Source organism: Cupressus sempervirens, chromosome 6 (assembly GCF_028749045.1).
Source record: "Cupressus sempervirens isolate cs-2001-9-10 chromosome 6, ASM2874904v1, whole genome shotgun sequence".
Lineage (NCBI taxonomy): Eukaryota > Viridiplantae > Streptophyta > Pinopsida > Cupressales > Cupressaceae > Cupressus > Cupressus sempervirens.
The window spans coordinates 575,689,158-575,703,294 of record NC_143123.1 but is presented as its reverse complement, the minus strand read 5'-3'; the positions used below and the strand labels follow the sequence as shown (position 1 = coordinate 575,703,294).

Here is a 14,137-nt window from a genome sequence, read left to right as displayed (position 1 = left end):
CAACTCCTGCTGAAGCACTTTTGGTAGCAGCACCTGTGGCACTTGTCGTATCTCAGCCAGCAGCAGGTGTCGCCGTAGCACAGCCAGCAGCAAATGTTGCCATAGCGCAACCAGTAGAAGTTCCCAAAGCACAGCCAGCAGTGGAAGTCACCATAGTACAGCCAGCAAGAGTTCAGGAACCTTCAATAGAGAACATACCAAACGGAGGAGACCAAGCGGCCATGGAGATAGCCAATCTCCTAGCACCAGAGCTAGCAAAGAGACAGAGTACTTCGGGTGTACACTTGGATGTCCTAGGGTCTGATGCAGTGGTGACAGTGGATGAAGCACTTTTGACATGACCAGAGCGTGATAGAGAGAGTCACATTCAAGAGGTTAGTGCTTTCTTGAGCACGCGGTTCCACCATGCTCCGACTCCTCCGATGGCTTATGTACAGACTCCTACGCGAGATGATATTCCCGTAGACACTCAACCATAGGTAACAGAACCAGTTCCGGATATTGGACTGTCGCACAGTACTGTTGAGTGTATGGCGAACGTTGTGGAGATGGCTATGGGTATGCAGGGACATTCATTAGCACGGGAGACAAGAATGAAGGAGTCATTTCTTGCCGACTTCATAACTTTAGCATCACGGGCTCGTCACGTGTTGGATTCCATGGAGACTCGGGCATTGGATTCGATTGTGAAGGAGCTAGAGGGAGTCATCTCGTTTATGCGACTTGGATGCCCAGTTGCCTTCACAATCTATTTTGAGGAGCAAGGTTGGCCGGATGTAGACTCATGAGATGCTTCAGGACTAGGCCACCACAGCGGATTTTGCAATGGATAGCCGGGTTGAGGTTTTGCTCCAGGAGATAGTGAAGTTGCACAGGCAAGTGTACTACACTCTTCGGAAGGCTCAGGCAAATCAAGTAGCAGTTGAGAAAGCTCGAGAGGAGTCAGCTGCCAAGTTGGCTTCAGAGAGAGCAGCTTGGGAATCTAAGAGGGCGACTTGGCAATCCAAGAGAGATGCCCTATTAGCAGAAAAGGAGCAGTTGGCAGCAGAGAAGGTGCAGGCGTTAGCAGAAAAGGAGAAAGAGATGGGAGAAGTTGGAGCGATGATGCAGTCCACATTGGAGCTTCAGATGGAAGCGGAGGCTGAGTTGAAGGTTCTGAAGGAGCAGGTGTACAAGCTTTGGGCAGAGTTGAGCGATCTGAGAGCACGGACCCGTCCTCCTACCTAGTATCTTGGTTTCTGATTTGAGGTCACTACTTGCACAATTTTGTTGTATTGTCGTCAGGGACGACTGTTTTTTTGGGGGTATGATATAGTCAGTAAATAATTGTAAATGAACCGAGAGGTAGGATAGTATGTATTACTTTTTATGTAGCCGACTTGTGCCCGACGAGTTCCTTCGGGAACTTTTCGAAAGACCCTTTGGTGAGTATTTATACCCCCTTCGGGAAGCATTGTAATCATCTGATCAAGCATAATGTAATGTTTTGGCATATGCGAATAATATATGGAGTTCTACTATTCTTATCTATTGTCTATGCGTTGATTTCTTTACCCAGTATGGTAAACAACTGTATACAACGACGCCAGGGAGTGGGTCGTTGCATGTGATACATACCAACAGGCCGAAAAACCATTGAAGAGAGATTTTATGCCTCTGAATCCCTTGCATGCACAAGAACTTTTTGAGAGATGGGGACTGGATTTCATTGGACCACTGAAGGTGAGTAAAACAAGCTGCCGATATATTGTGGTAGCAACGGAGTACTTGACTAAATGGGTGGAGGCACGGGCATTACCAGACAATTCGGCAATAAGCACAGCAAAAATTTTATATGAGCAAATTATTACAAGATTCGGGATCCCCCTCCAGTTGACAAGTGATCGGGAAGGACACTTTGTCAACAATGTTATCAGAGTACTCACTACGGAGTTCAAGATTTACCATTCATTGTCGAGCCCATACTATCCAAGGGCTAATGGACAAACCGAAGCAATGAACAAAATCTTGGTTGGAGTAATTTATAAATCCTGTGCAGTTGAGGGAGAGGACTGGGAAGAAAAGTTACCATCCGCCCTATGGGTGTATCGTACTTCATACAAAGTAACTATAGGACATACCCTGTTCCAGCTAATGTACGGACAGGAGGCAGTGGTACCGATAGAGTTCATGGTACCGAGTTTAAGGATAGCACTGGAGAACAAATTGGGCGACATGGAGAGCTTAAGGGAGTGACTGTACAATCTAAACAAACTTGATGAGCGATGACTGCAGGCGCAGTGGGCCATCGAAGTAACACAGAACAGGAGGAAGGCATGGCACAACAAGCATTTAAAATTAAACAACTTTCAACCCGGTCAGTTAGTACTGAAGTTTAATGCGCGAAATGAAATCAGGCCTGGAAAGTTCAAAGTTAAATGGATCGGACCGTACAAGCTACAGGAAGTTGGATATAATGGCACGATTAAACTATGGACACTAGACGGGAAAGAAATACCAGATGCAGTAAATGGATCGAAGTTAAAGATCTACCATGAAAGAAATAATCCCCCGTCGACGACCAATTGAGGAAGAAAAATGACTGGGAATAATATATATATGTAGATAGTGTATAATAAAATATTGAAGTCAGGATAATTTTAAAGTGCCAAAGTAATAAACTAGAATTTTAGAAGTATGAAGTAATAAAATAATGAAATATGACGCAGGAGGCAAATGTATTAAGATAACGAGAATTTTAATATATTAAAAGTACTTAGGAGCAAAATTTTAAAATATTAAAAGCACTTGGGAACAAAAGTGTGTTGTACGGCCTTCCGTACAGCCTTAAAGAAAGTAATAAGGAAGAAAAAAAGTGTATATTCATTATTTGAAGGAACTAAAGACCGTACGGACGATGGCAAAGAAGAGAAGTGAAGGCCGTACGGCCATGTAAGAGAAAGAATAGAAGGGAAGCAGATCCTAAAGCCCGTACAGCCAAAAACAGCACACGTCTAGGATTGTACAGAGATACTGTACGGATAGCATGAAAACATGTACGGGAAACATTGCAAAACAATTGGGGCTATATAAAGACCGTACAACTAAGGAGCAATCAGGCTACAGAGAACATACAAGCCGTACGTCCAGACGAAAAGTATAGAGGGAATAAAAGTGCAACCGTACGGTCAAGAGGGAAACATAGGAGAAACAAATTAAGCCATACGAACAAGAGGAGAATACAAGAAGGTCCGTACGTGAAAACTCAGGAGGGGCAAGTAAAGCCGTGCAGTGGAAACAGAGTGCAAAGGAAGGAAAGGCCATACGGTTTCAAAGCAAACAATACATAGATTGCAGTCTTAATGCCGTACAAAATTGTGACCATATGAAGAAAGCAAATAGAATGAGAAGCCGTATGACGTATGGATGGAAAAAGATAACTCGCCAAGAAAAGAGCAAACTATAGAAGTATTAATCCGTACGGTGATCATACAGAGCTGCGAAAAATCCACAGATGATTGCATAGAGTTGAACAAAAGTCCGTATGGTGATAGGTCGTACGGTGTACAGTAGGGACAAAGTTGTCCATGTGGCGTGTGAGTTATAAGTAATGAAATTACATTAACCGTACAACTAAAAGACAGGGAGGATTTAAAGTTGTTGGAAAATAAGGAAACCCTTTAGCACAATTTTCTTACAAATTGAAGAAGTCGTACGGCTAGCCTGAAGAAAACTGTGTAGCCATACCATAGAAGCCGTATAGTACGGAAGTCAAGAACGGAGAGGGAATTGTGAAAGAAGTTGTATATGGAAAATAACTGCCTTAACGGTTTGAGATTGACTCACAAAAAAACAAAAGTTTGACAGTTATGCAGTCAGCTCGAAAGAGAGCTTGGAAGAGGAAGCTAGACAAAGACACTACCATGAACAAGAACGCGAAGACACTACCTTCTGGAATTCGTGTAGCAGGAGGGACCTATGCAGGGACCAATGTAGGTGCCAGTAAGAAGAAAGCTAAGCAACCGAAGCAGCCGGGAGACATTCCTACAATATAGAGTATCACATTCGAAGGGTTAAATGGTGCAGAATGCCGAAAGTAGTGGCAGGAAACTTCCGACAACCATTTGGTGAAGGCTAGTATCAGGAAAGCTTAGAGTGGAATGGGTAGTGCAAATGCCAGTATTTTGCATCAAAGACTACGAATGGTTTTTGCACATTATGATTGAAACATATGACAGGTTCTCTCGAACCAGTGCATTTAAGTATCTTGATCACAATTTAGTAGTATCATTCAGACCGGCTGATTTTACACGGGTATTTGGCATACCTGGTCATGGTCAAGGCGAGAGAAAAATAGATAGCAAGCCAAAAAAGATGAGCCGTGAAGTAAAGTTGAAGTTGATACAACTTGTATGCGGAGACCTGTCGTAGGCGAAACAGGAGGCTCTTTCAAACACATCCAAAGGTAGAGGGTTAAAGAAATCTAATATTCAGGAGGGTCATTGGCATTGTTTGATGGATATAGTGAAAAGCCGCCTCACAGGTTCGAGCCGCGCTTCGGATATCTCTTTTCCCCAGGTAGCCATGATGAACGGAATTTTGCACGGCAGGGTTTATGATTGGGCAACATTATTGGCCGAACGGATGTCGGAGTTTCTCACTTTGCAGCATAAAACGTTCTATATGCCACATTATGCTATTGGTCTGTTCTTGGAGGTGACGACGCGGATGATCCTAAATGATGCACTGGAGGCAAAACCAGGACCACTCGCGCCTAGCGAACCACCTATTATACAGTGGAGGCATTTGGATACTCTTGGCACTAAAACTATAGGACAGAAGCGAACAAGGTCGGATGGTGGAAACACAAATAGTGGCCAAGAGGAGACATCTTCAAAGAAGAGTGGATCTAAGGGGGAAGAAGAAGACGACAAAGAGGTTGAGGTGATCACGGCTACACCTTTGAGATTTCCACGGCCTATGCTTTCAGCCACAACACACCTAATTTTTGTAGGCATACATGGTATCCCAAGGTTTGGACAGCTTAGGCAGCCAGTGGTGATGACACCAATCTTAGCTATGACACAGCCCATCGTAGAGACACAAGTTGTAGCAGAGTCACATCCGACACCGACAGAGATGGCAGCTCTGGAGGTACCAATGGAGCCGGCTCGTGAGACTCTACCAAATACAGGAGATGAGATTCTGGTATCTGATACAAAGATAGACACAGAGACAGGGGTGATGGAGGTAGCAACAAGCAAGGAGTTGGGGGAATCAGGTGTCTGACTAGATGTAGTAGGTTCTGATGCGGTGGTCACAGTAGATACGGCCCTGTTGACATCGCCAAAGCAAGACAAAGAGAGTCGATCCCAAAGGCTGAGTGCTTTTCTGAGTACAAAGTTCCACTGAACCCCCACAGCTCGAGTGACGTACTTGCCAACACCCACACAGGAAGCGGTTTCGAAGTACCCATTACTAGAGGTTGGGCAGGCACAAAGCCAGGGAGTACCGCATAATGCCATTGAGCGTATGGCGAAGGCTGTGGAGAGGGCTATGGGTGCACAATAGGAACACCTGGTAGCGCAAGAGATAGTGATGACAAAAGCAATTTTTCTTGATGATGTCACAGCTTTTGCATCTCAAGCTCGCCAAGTGTTAGCTTCGGCTAAGACTCAAGCGTTGGAGTCAGTGGTGAAGGAGTTCGAGGGAGTCATATCCTTCATGAGGTTGGGATGTCCAGCTACGTTTAAAGTTTGTTTTGAGGAGAGAGGATGGCCAGATGTGGGGACCACGAAGATGCAGCAAGACTGGTCCACGATGAGAGACCCTGAGACGGAGAGTCGGGTAGAGGCTTTGATTCATGAGATAGCAAAGTTATATAGGGAGGCGTACTACACTCTTCAGAGGAGTCAAGCGGATCAGGTAGCAGTTGAGAGAGCTCGAGAGGAGTCAGCTGCCAGGTTAGCTTCAGAGAGGGCAGCCTGGGAATCTGAGAGGGCGGCCTAGCAATCCGAGAGGACAGCCCTGTTAGCAGAAAAAGAAAGGATGGCAGCAGAGGAGGAGTTGGGGGAAGTCAGAGAGATGGTGCAGTCAACCCTAGAGCTTCAAATGGAACCAAAAGTAGAGCTGAAGATCAGGAAAGAACAAGTCTACAAGCTACGGATGAAGCTGAACGAGTTGAGGACGCGGATGCATCCCTCTATCTAGTACTTATGCATTGATGTATTTTGTCTTGAAATTTTGTTGTATTGTCATCCGGAGACGACTTTTCTTTTTGGGGGGGATGATGTTGTTGGTAAAATGTATAGTGTAGCCAACGGGTAGAGTAGTATCCAAACAGGCGCATGACGCTTGAGTCACCCTTTCGGAAAGGTATATGTACACATCCGAGATGGACTTTGGAATCGTCGTTGTAATCATTGTGATCATTGTAGTCATTGTATTTGGATTGTAATCAGTAAATGCTTATATGAATAAAGTATATGTTCTGCGTTATATCATGTTACACATTTGTTAAGCTTTTACCCTGTACGGTAAACATTGGGAAAATGAAAATATTCTATAACATCAAGCTTTATGATTACGTGAGGGCAAGCTATCACGAAAAGGGAGCACTGTCATGTCCCATTCTCGTGCATAATCCTTGTGGGAACACAATTGGTCTACTCCCCATCCTTTCAGAGCTCTTTACAGCTATGAAACATTGTCTTTGTTCGAATTAGCTTTGGAGGACAGCAGGGCTCCACGAACAAAAGATTGGTTACATGATCAGCAGGATAACCTTAAAGTTCTCAAAGATAACAACATTCAACATGCATGGAATCAGCAAAATAAATCTCACTCATTGCTACCAGAGCAAAAGATCTTTGCTCGCTGGAAACACTTCATATTCAGAATGATGTATATATGCTATCTCCTCCTGTAAACTTAAGACGACATGTCAAGAGTGATTGTCATGCCTGCTGGTATAAGCCTTTGACCACAAAATACCTCTTTTATATCTGCGTATCTGCATGTAAAGAGTCAATAGTTTGCATTGTAAAGTATGCATTGGTTGCCAACACACTTATCTTTGTGTGTATTAGATACTGTAATAAACTTTTCATACAAATCTTGATTTGTATATTGCTTGTTGAGTATAGATGACTGAGTGAGGGCTCATCAAATAAACATCTGATTTTTAACTTTACTGCTCTTTAATGCCTCCAACCCTACAGGCAAATCTCATTGAGGAAGAGTGGCTCAGAAAAGCTTAGACCCAGATTTTATGGATTCTACAGGATAGTGAAGAGAGTTGGAGAAGTGATGTATGAACTAGAGTCGCCAAATGATAGCCAGATTCATAATGTCTTGCACGTTTCTTGCCTCAAAAAGGCTATTGGACAGCATACCGTGCCTTCATCGATGAATATTTAGTGTGTTGGAAGGATTTACCTATTGAGGATGCAACTTGGGAAAATGAAAATATTCTGTGACATCCAGCTTTATGATCGCTTGAGGGCAAGCTGTCACGAGAAGGGAGGACTGTCATATCCCATTCTTGTGGAAACACAATTAGTCTACTCCCCATCCCGGTAGTCTGATTTTTGACATAAGGGATGCTCACAATGGCATTTGGCGTCTTGGTGCAAAATTAAACATTTAATATTTTGTCATTGAGCTTACCCATATTTCCAAGCTATGTCACAGGGTTCGGCGAACTTCAAAGATGAAGTTCGAAATTCATCAGATATTCAAGGGTTAAAAAAAGTTCGATTAAATTTGCTAACAAATTCGTATTTAAACATATGTATTTTTTTTTTTTAACTTTTTGTTGGCCACTTTGTCTGGCACGGACAGCAAAGAGCATTTAAGCCGACACGAGGGTTTAAGCCGATGCTCGAACAGGAAAGAGGTTCACAGCAATCTGCCCAGGAACAGGAAAGAGCTTCTCTATATTCACCAACAGAACGACGTCAACTTTGATGGCTCACGTACCGCTTCCGTTTAATTTGCAGTCATCTACCTTTGTAGTCAGCCTTCATTGGGCTTCCACGAATTATTTATGCAGGTTCTCGACAGTTAACAAGCCCCGATGGATATTTTTAAAACAACTATTTCACTTTTAGGCATCAGTGGTTTATTATTATGTTTATAATATGATTTATGATATTATTATAATGGATGTAATTTTTATTTCTTTATAAGTAGCAAAATATTTGTATTTTTTTTAATTATTAAAAACTCATTAATTTTTAATTTTTATTTTTTTATTTTTTTTATTAATAAAAAAATATTAATACTTTATATGTTTATCTATTATTATAATTTTATTTATTATAATTACTTATATATATAAATATAGATTTTAGTTATGTTTTATATCAGTAAAATATTAATATTTGGTATGTTCATCTATTATTATTAATTTATTTATTATAATTACTTATATATTTTATTTATTTAAAAATTATCTAGGGCGAATTTTATGTTGAATTTTTTTCAATTTTTTGGACCTTGCCGAACTTCATGATCGTTGAATTTGAACTCGAACTCAAACCTTGTGACTTAGTTTCCAAGTGATGTTATATTTGTATATTGAAGGATATACTTTATAACCTTCTACTGTTGTAGTTGAAAATTTCTAATTTGAGTGCCACCTATTATTCATGATTATGGAACCCTTCCTTTGTGTAATGCTCAAGTGCATGTGCATGGGACCTCATATGGCCAGGGAAGATATCAGGTTGGGATATGTTGAAAAATGTTTCTTTGTCATCTCTGTGACTGCAATTTCTTGAAGATGCTTTGGGAAGAAGATTAGATGCAACCGAAATCTTAAAGAGTGAATTATCTTCTGGATTCACTGTTCAAAAAAACAGTTGTTTGGAGAGTTTTGTGATGGAGAAAGAGGACCGGTTCCAAGTGTTTTAGCAACTGAATCAAGTCATCAGTCGTCCAGGAAGAGAACTGTGAAGAAAGTATGTCGTAGGCTATAGTTTGGTGTTGTTGAGTTGAATTACGGTTGGGGTATTTGTGTCAGCTTGCAAGTTGGTTATTTTGGAGGCTCAGGAACGACTCTTCCTGAGTATTGTCGCTGACAAAACACACCATAGTGTAGGGTAGGATTCTGAAAGGTGCATGGTCATGCTGTGTTTGAGCTAGCTGAAGAAAGTGGTGTTATTTATGTGATGAACTTCTTATCACAACACTGGATTGAGTGTGTTTCTCCTGCATGCTCTAGCGCATCATTCATTGGATTATTCTTGACAATTAGAGGAGCTTGTCAACACTAGACGACTTCAGTCAGTGAAATCCTTAGGGCAGAACTGGATATCAGGTGCTGCTACTTTTATTTTGCATTCCTCAATACTTGTTACATTTCTTGTAGGTCTACAACTGTGAAGAGCTTTGTCGGGTATATTTCCTCTATGATGAATTGTTTAGGTCAACAACATTTCATGATTATATGGGTGCCCGCATAATTTCTTGGTGATTATTTGGGTAAAGGCCATTTAGGCTTTTAATATTTTGTCATCACATTGCCAGATTGATTTAGCATTCGTTACTTATTATGTTGAGAATGCAATGTATAATCTGTAAAACAAATCTCTATTTCAAATGCATAATAAGTTGCAGGTTTAACATTGAGTCCTAGTTCAGCCCTCAATAGCTTCAAAAAATCTAGGAACTCAAGACAAATCAGTTCAAACCTTCAAAATAGGCTTTTGGCAGTATTGTACAAACTTCTGAGGAAGAATTACAGTCAAACCCAATCAGGGATATTACAAAGAAATGGCTAAACATGCTGGAGCCTTGATGAAAAATGATCAAGTGTTTGAAAAATTCCCCAAGATTGTGGGGATTCCACCTATAATTTCCAGACTTCACCAAATTCCAAATCACAATATGATGAGAATTCTTTAGTATCAACCCAATTCATGGCAAATTTGGCAAAAACTAAACAAGGAATGGTTGAATTGACTAAGTTTGGGAGGAAAACGCTGGTCTATAAGAAAAAAAATCCCAACTTCAACAGATTTCTGCATCAAGAGATACTTTTTCTTCAAAGTTAGAAAGGTTTTGTGTCAAGAGATATTTTCTCTTCATCAAGAGATACCTTCTAACAATTGAGCAAGAAATATTTGTATTCTTAACATACAAATTCCACAAGCCAAGGTTCAAAGCACAAGTTCTTAAATAGATCTACAAGATAAGGATGATGAAGTGGCAGCTGGTTCTCTTCCTCAATCAAAATTTCCAGATTCAAGCAAAAGCAATCAAATTATGCCAACTGTCCTATTTTTCTCTTTGGTAGGAAAAATGGTTGTAATTTTCTTACTAGTGCATGATTTGGTGCCCTCATGTAATTGGTTGTAAATTTGAAAACCCTAATTAGAGTTTGTAGGGTTAAATCTTGGCCCTTGATCTTCAATCACTCTTGGCCCTTCGTTGTTATTGGACATCTATAAAAGATCAAGGCCTTCTCATTTGTTAAAAAAGGAGATTAGAAGAGAAGCACTAGATTAGAGGAGAGGAGATTAGAGTAGGCTAGCTAAGGCAGAGACTTGATCAAATGCTGCTATAATGCTTGTAAAAGTGATTGATAATTCATTGTTGGTTTTTCATGGTGAATTACTTTATGTTGCTTTGGAGAGCTGCATGGTCTCCTCATACTTTCACTTGGAGTAGATTTTCTTTTCATGTTGAAGTATTGAGTTGGGATGATTACTTGATTGACTCAAAAAATCCGAGCCACTAGCCTCTTGTTGATGGTAGGAATGCCTTGTGTGGTTAGTCAATGATTGAAAGCACTTAACTTCAATTGATATTCAATCTTTAGTTTGCATCGATTTGATGGGATTGAAGAGGGGATATTGATGCAAAAACCATTTGACAATTACTTAGAAGCTTGCAATATAGATGGGTGGAGTTGCCGATTAAGCTACATCTAGTAGAGTCCAAGTTCATCCACGATTTCTTGCATTCATAGTTAGGAGTAAAAGTAGCATAAATTAAGTTAAGTTGGAAGTCAACAATTACATTTTAATTGCACATTGTGAAGTCAAATTTTAAGGAGTCCAAGCAATTGATATCCATTGAATGAAGAGCATAAGTCCCCTCAATGATTACCAGCAAATCCCATTCTTTCATGTAATTGGTTGTAAATTTTGCAACCCTAATTAGAGTTTGTAGGGTTAAATCCTAGCCATTGATCTTCAATAAATCTTGGCCCTTTGTTGTTATTGAACATCTATAAAAGATCAAAGCCTTCTCATTTGTAAAAAAGGAGATTAGAAGACAAGCACTAGAGGAGAGGAGAGGAGATTAGAGTAGGCTAGGTAAGGGGGAGACTTGATCAAATTGTTGCTATAATGTTTGTCAAAGTGATTGATAATTCATTGCTGTCTTTCATGGTGAATTACTTAATGTTGGTTTGGAGAATTGTATGGTTTTCTCATACTTTCACTTTAAGTAGATGTTTTTTTCATGTTGAAGTAGTTAGTCAGGATGATTACTTGATTGACTCAACAAATCCGGGCCATTAGCCTCTGTTAAGTAACATGGATTGGTTCTGCAAATGTAATTATATTGGCATTGTTATAGATATGTTCCAAATGCAGATTTGGATCTCATATAAATATGAGAAGAGACAAGAGACATGTCTACAAGGTTTAAACATCATTAGTTAGTATATTAATAATATAAATAACCATATTAATAATATAAATAACCGTATGTATAATATATACATTATTATATGTATAATATAATATATGTAATATATATTATATATTATATATATAATAATATATGTATATAAAAGAATATTTATCTAATGATGATTTACCATCAATAATGAAATTCATGATCATATCAATCTAACTGTAACTACAAACTTAACACTCCCTCTTAGTTAGGAAGGATTGATATAGAAAATATTATTTCTTGAGTATATGAAGAGATATCATCTCAGTATGATTCCTAGAATGGCATATTTAAGGATATCAACATAAATATATCAACACACGCACATATATAATAACATATATTACATATGGAATTGGCTTTGATTCACAATGAGGCTAAATTTCTCAACACTTCTTCTTTAGCAAAGAGGGAATTGAAGCCAATTCTATAACTTTAATATAAGTTTAAACACCACCTTAAGTGTGATCTATAATAAATTTATGTTATGGTGTCCAGCAAGATCCAGCCTGAAGAACCATAACAATTTAATTTCATGGTGTCCAGCAAAATTCGGCCCAAAGAACCATGATAACACTCGCTCCAACACATTTTGGTGTTAGGAGATAGATCTACTATTGATAAGATCGTCACCTTTCAATAGTTATAATCTGTTCATTATCATAACTTTCGGCACTCCGGACAACTTAATGTAGTCTGTAATGATAGCAGGTCCAGCTATTGATAAGATCGTCACTTTTCAATAGCTCCCCTCTAAATATATACATCAATAAAAAATCATCACCTTTCATGACATAATCACAATGGCATCATGTAGTAACTCACATGATATCCACTATGAACCAAGTCAGAGGGTGGACCCACCATAGTTGCTACTAGAGGGTGGAACAAGGGTTTTCACCTTAGACTTCTCTCTCATTGAGGAGAGCGCATTACAAAGAATTTCTCTTAGAACTTCTCCTCATAGAGAAGATATCATCCACAAAGGATTGCATCTCAAAATCTCTCCCTCTAAACATTGATCCTGGGAAATCAAGTCCTCTAGTTACTTCCTCAAAAACTCTATTCACCCAAGGATGCCTATTGAACTCACTCTGAATCTGATATCAATTTTCTGATTTTCTGGTGATAAGTCATCACTTCCTCATGATATACGTTGGAGTAGGCCCATCAACATCATGAAGTCACCCATATGTATTTCTAGACTCCCTCTAATTATCAATCTTCTAAGCTCTTCCATTGCCTTAATGGAACTGTCATACTCCCTCTTAATGTAGGAGGATCTCATAATTTCAATCATCAAAAATGTTTGCTTCAAGAGCCTCAATTAATCCATCTTGATCATCAAGGTCTTTGGAGCTACTATCATTAGATTGAGTCTCCAGAATATTTGGTAAAGTATCAACCTTCTTTTCCTGCAAGAACATCCTCAAACATAAAGGAAAAGATAAAGGCAAATAACTCTTACAATATGGATAGAATATTTATCTAATGATGATTTACCATCTAATGAAACTCGTAATCATATCAATTTGACTGTAACTACAAACTTAACATGAGTACCTTGTGTGGAAAGTCGATGATTGAAAGCACTTAACTTCAATTGATATTCAATATTTAGTTTGCATCCATTTGATGGGATTGCAGAGGGGATATTGATGTGAAAACCATTTGACAATTACTTAGAAGCTTGCAATAGATGGGTGGAGTTGTTGATTAAGCTACATCTAGTAATCCAAGTTCATCCACGATTTCTTGCATTCATAGTTAGGAGTAAAAGTAGAAAAAATAAGTTAAGTTTAACTTGGAAGTCAAAAGTTATTTTTTCATTGCACATTGTGAAGTCAAATTTTGAGAAGTGCAAGCAGTTGGTATCCACTGAATGAATAGTGTAAGTCCCTAAGTGATTACCAGCAAATCACATTCTTTCCCCGAGCAAGTATCCACAATTGAAGGAAACTTGAAGTCATTTCATGATCTTACCTTGCAAGCTTAGCATGTGAGATGCCCTTATATCAAGAGAGGGTTGAGTAGTTGATGTTCCATCTCGAAACATTGGGTATTTGGTTTTGCATGTTGCAGTGGACTTAAACTCGCATCAATATGTCGAGTCAATCAAGGTTGAGTGAGAGTTAGGTCAAGCAAGTCAAGGATGTGGAGTTAGAGTCTAGAGATTTGTGATGAAATGAATTAGAATCCTTGGAATATCCTTGTTCCAATATCAAATTTAACTTGGAAAATCAAGAAACATTGACGGAGGCATATTGATTCCTGAAATTTGATTGAATCTCAATTTTTTTTACAATCTCCCAAAATATAAAATCTCCATTATAATTTCTATGGATCCAAAACCACTCTCAAACATCCTAACAGTATTTGTATAAAATATAACTAAGTCACTTATACTTAAATGCTATATTTTGTACAAAATTTACTTCCCTTGCGCATATTGGCACACCCACGATAT

At 39.2% G+C, this 14,137-nt stretch overlaps 1 protein-coding gene across 3 annotated transcripts in view; it reads right to left on the bottom strand.

Moving 5' to 3' along the window:
• The window catches only part of LOC149553563 (uncharacterized), a 140,895-nt gene that overhangs the window by 115,834 nt on the left and 10,924 nt on the right, over positions 1 to 14,137 (bottom strand). The window lies entirely within an intron of this gene.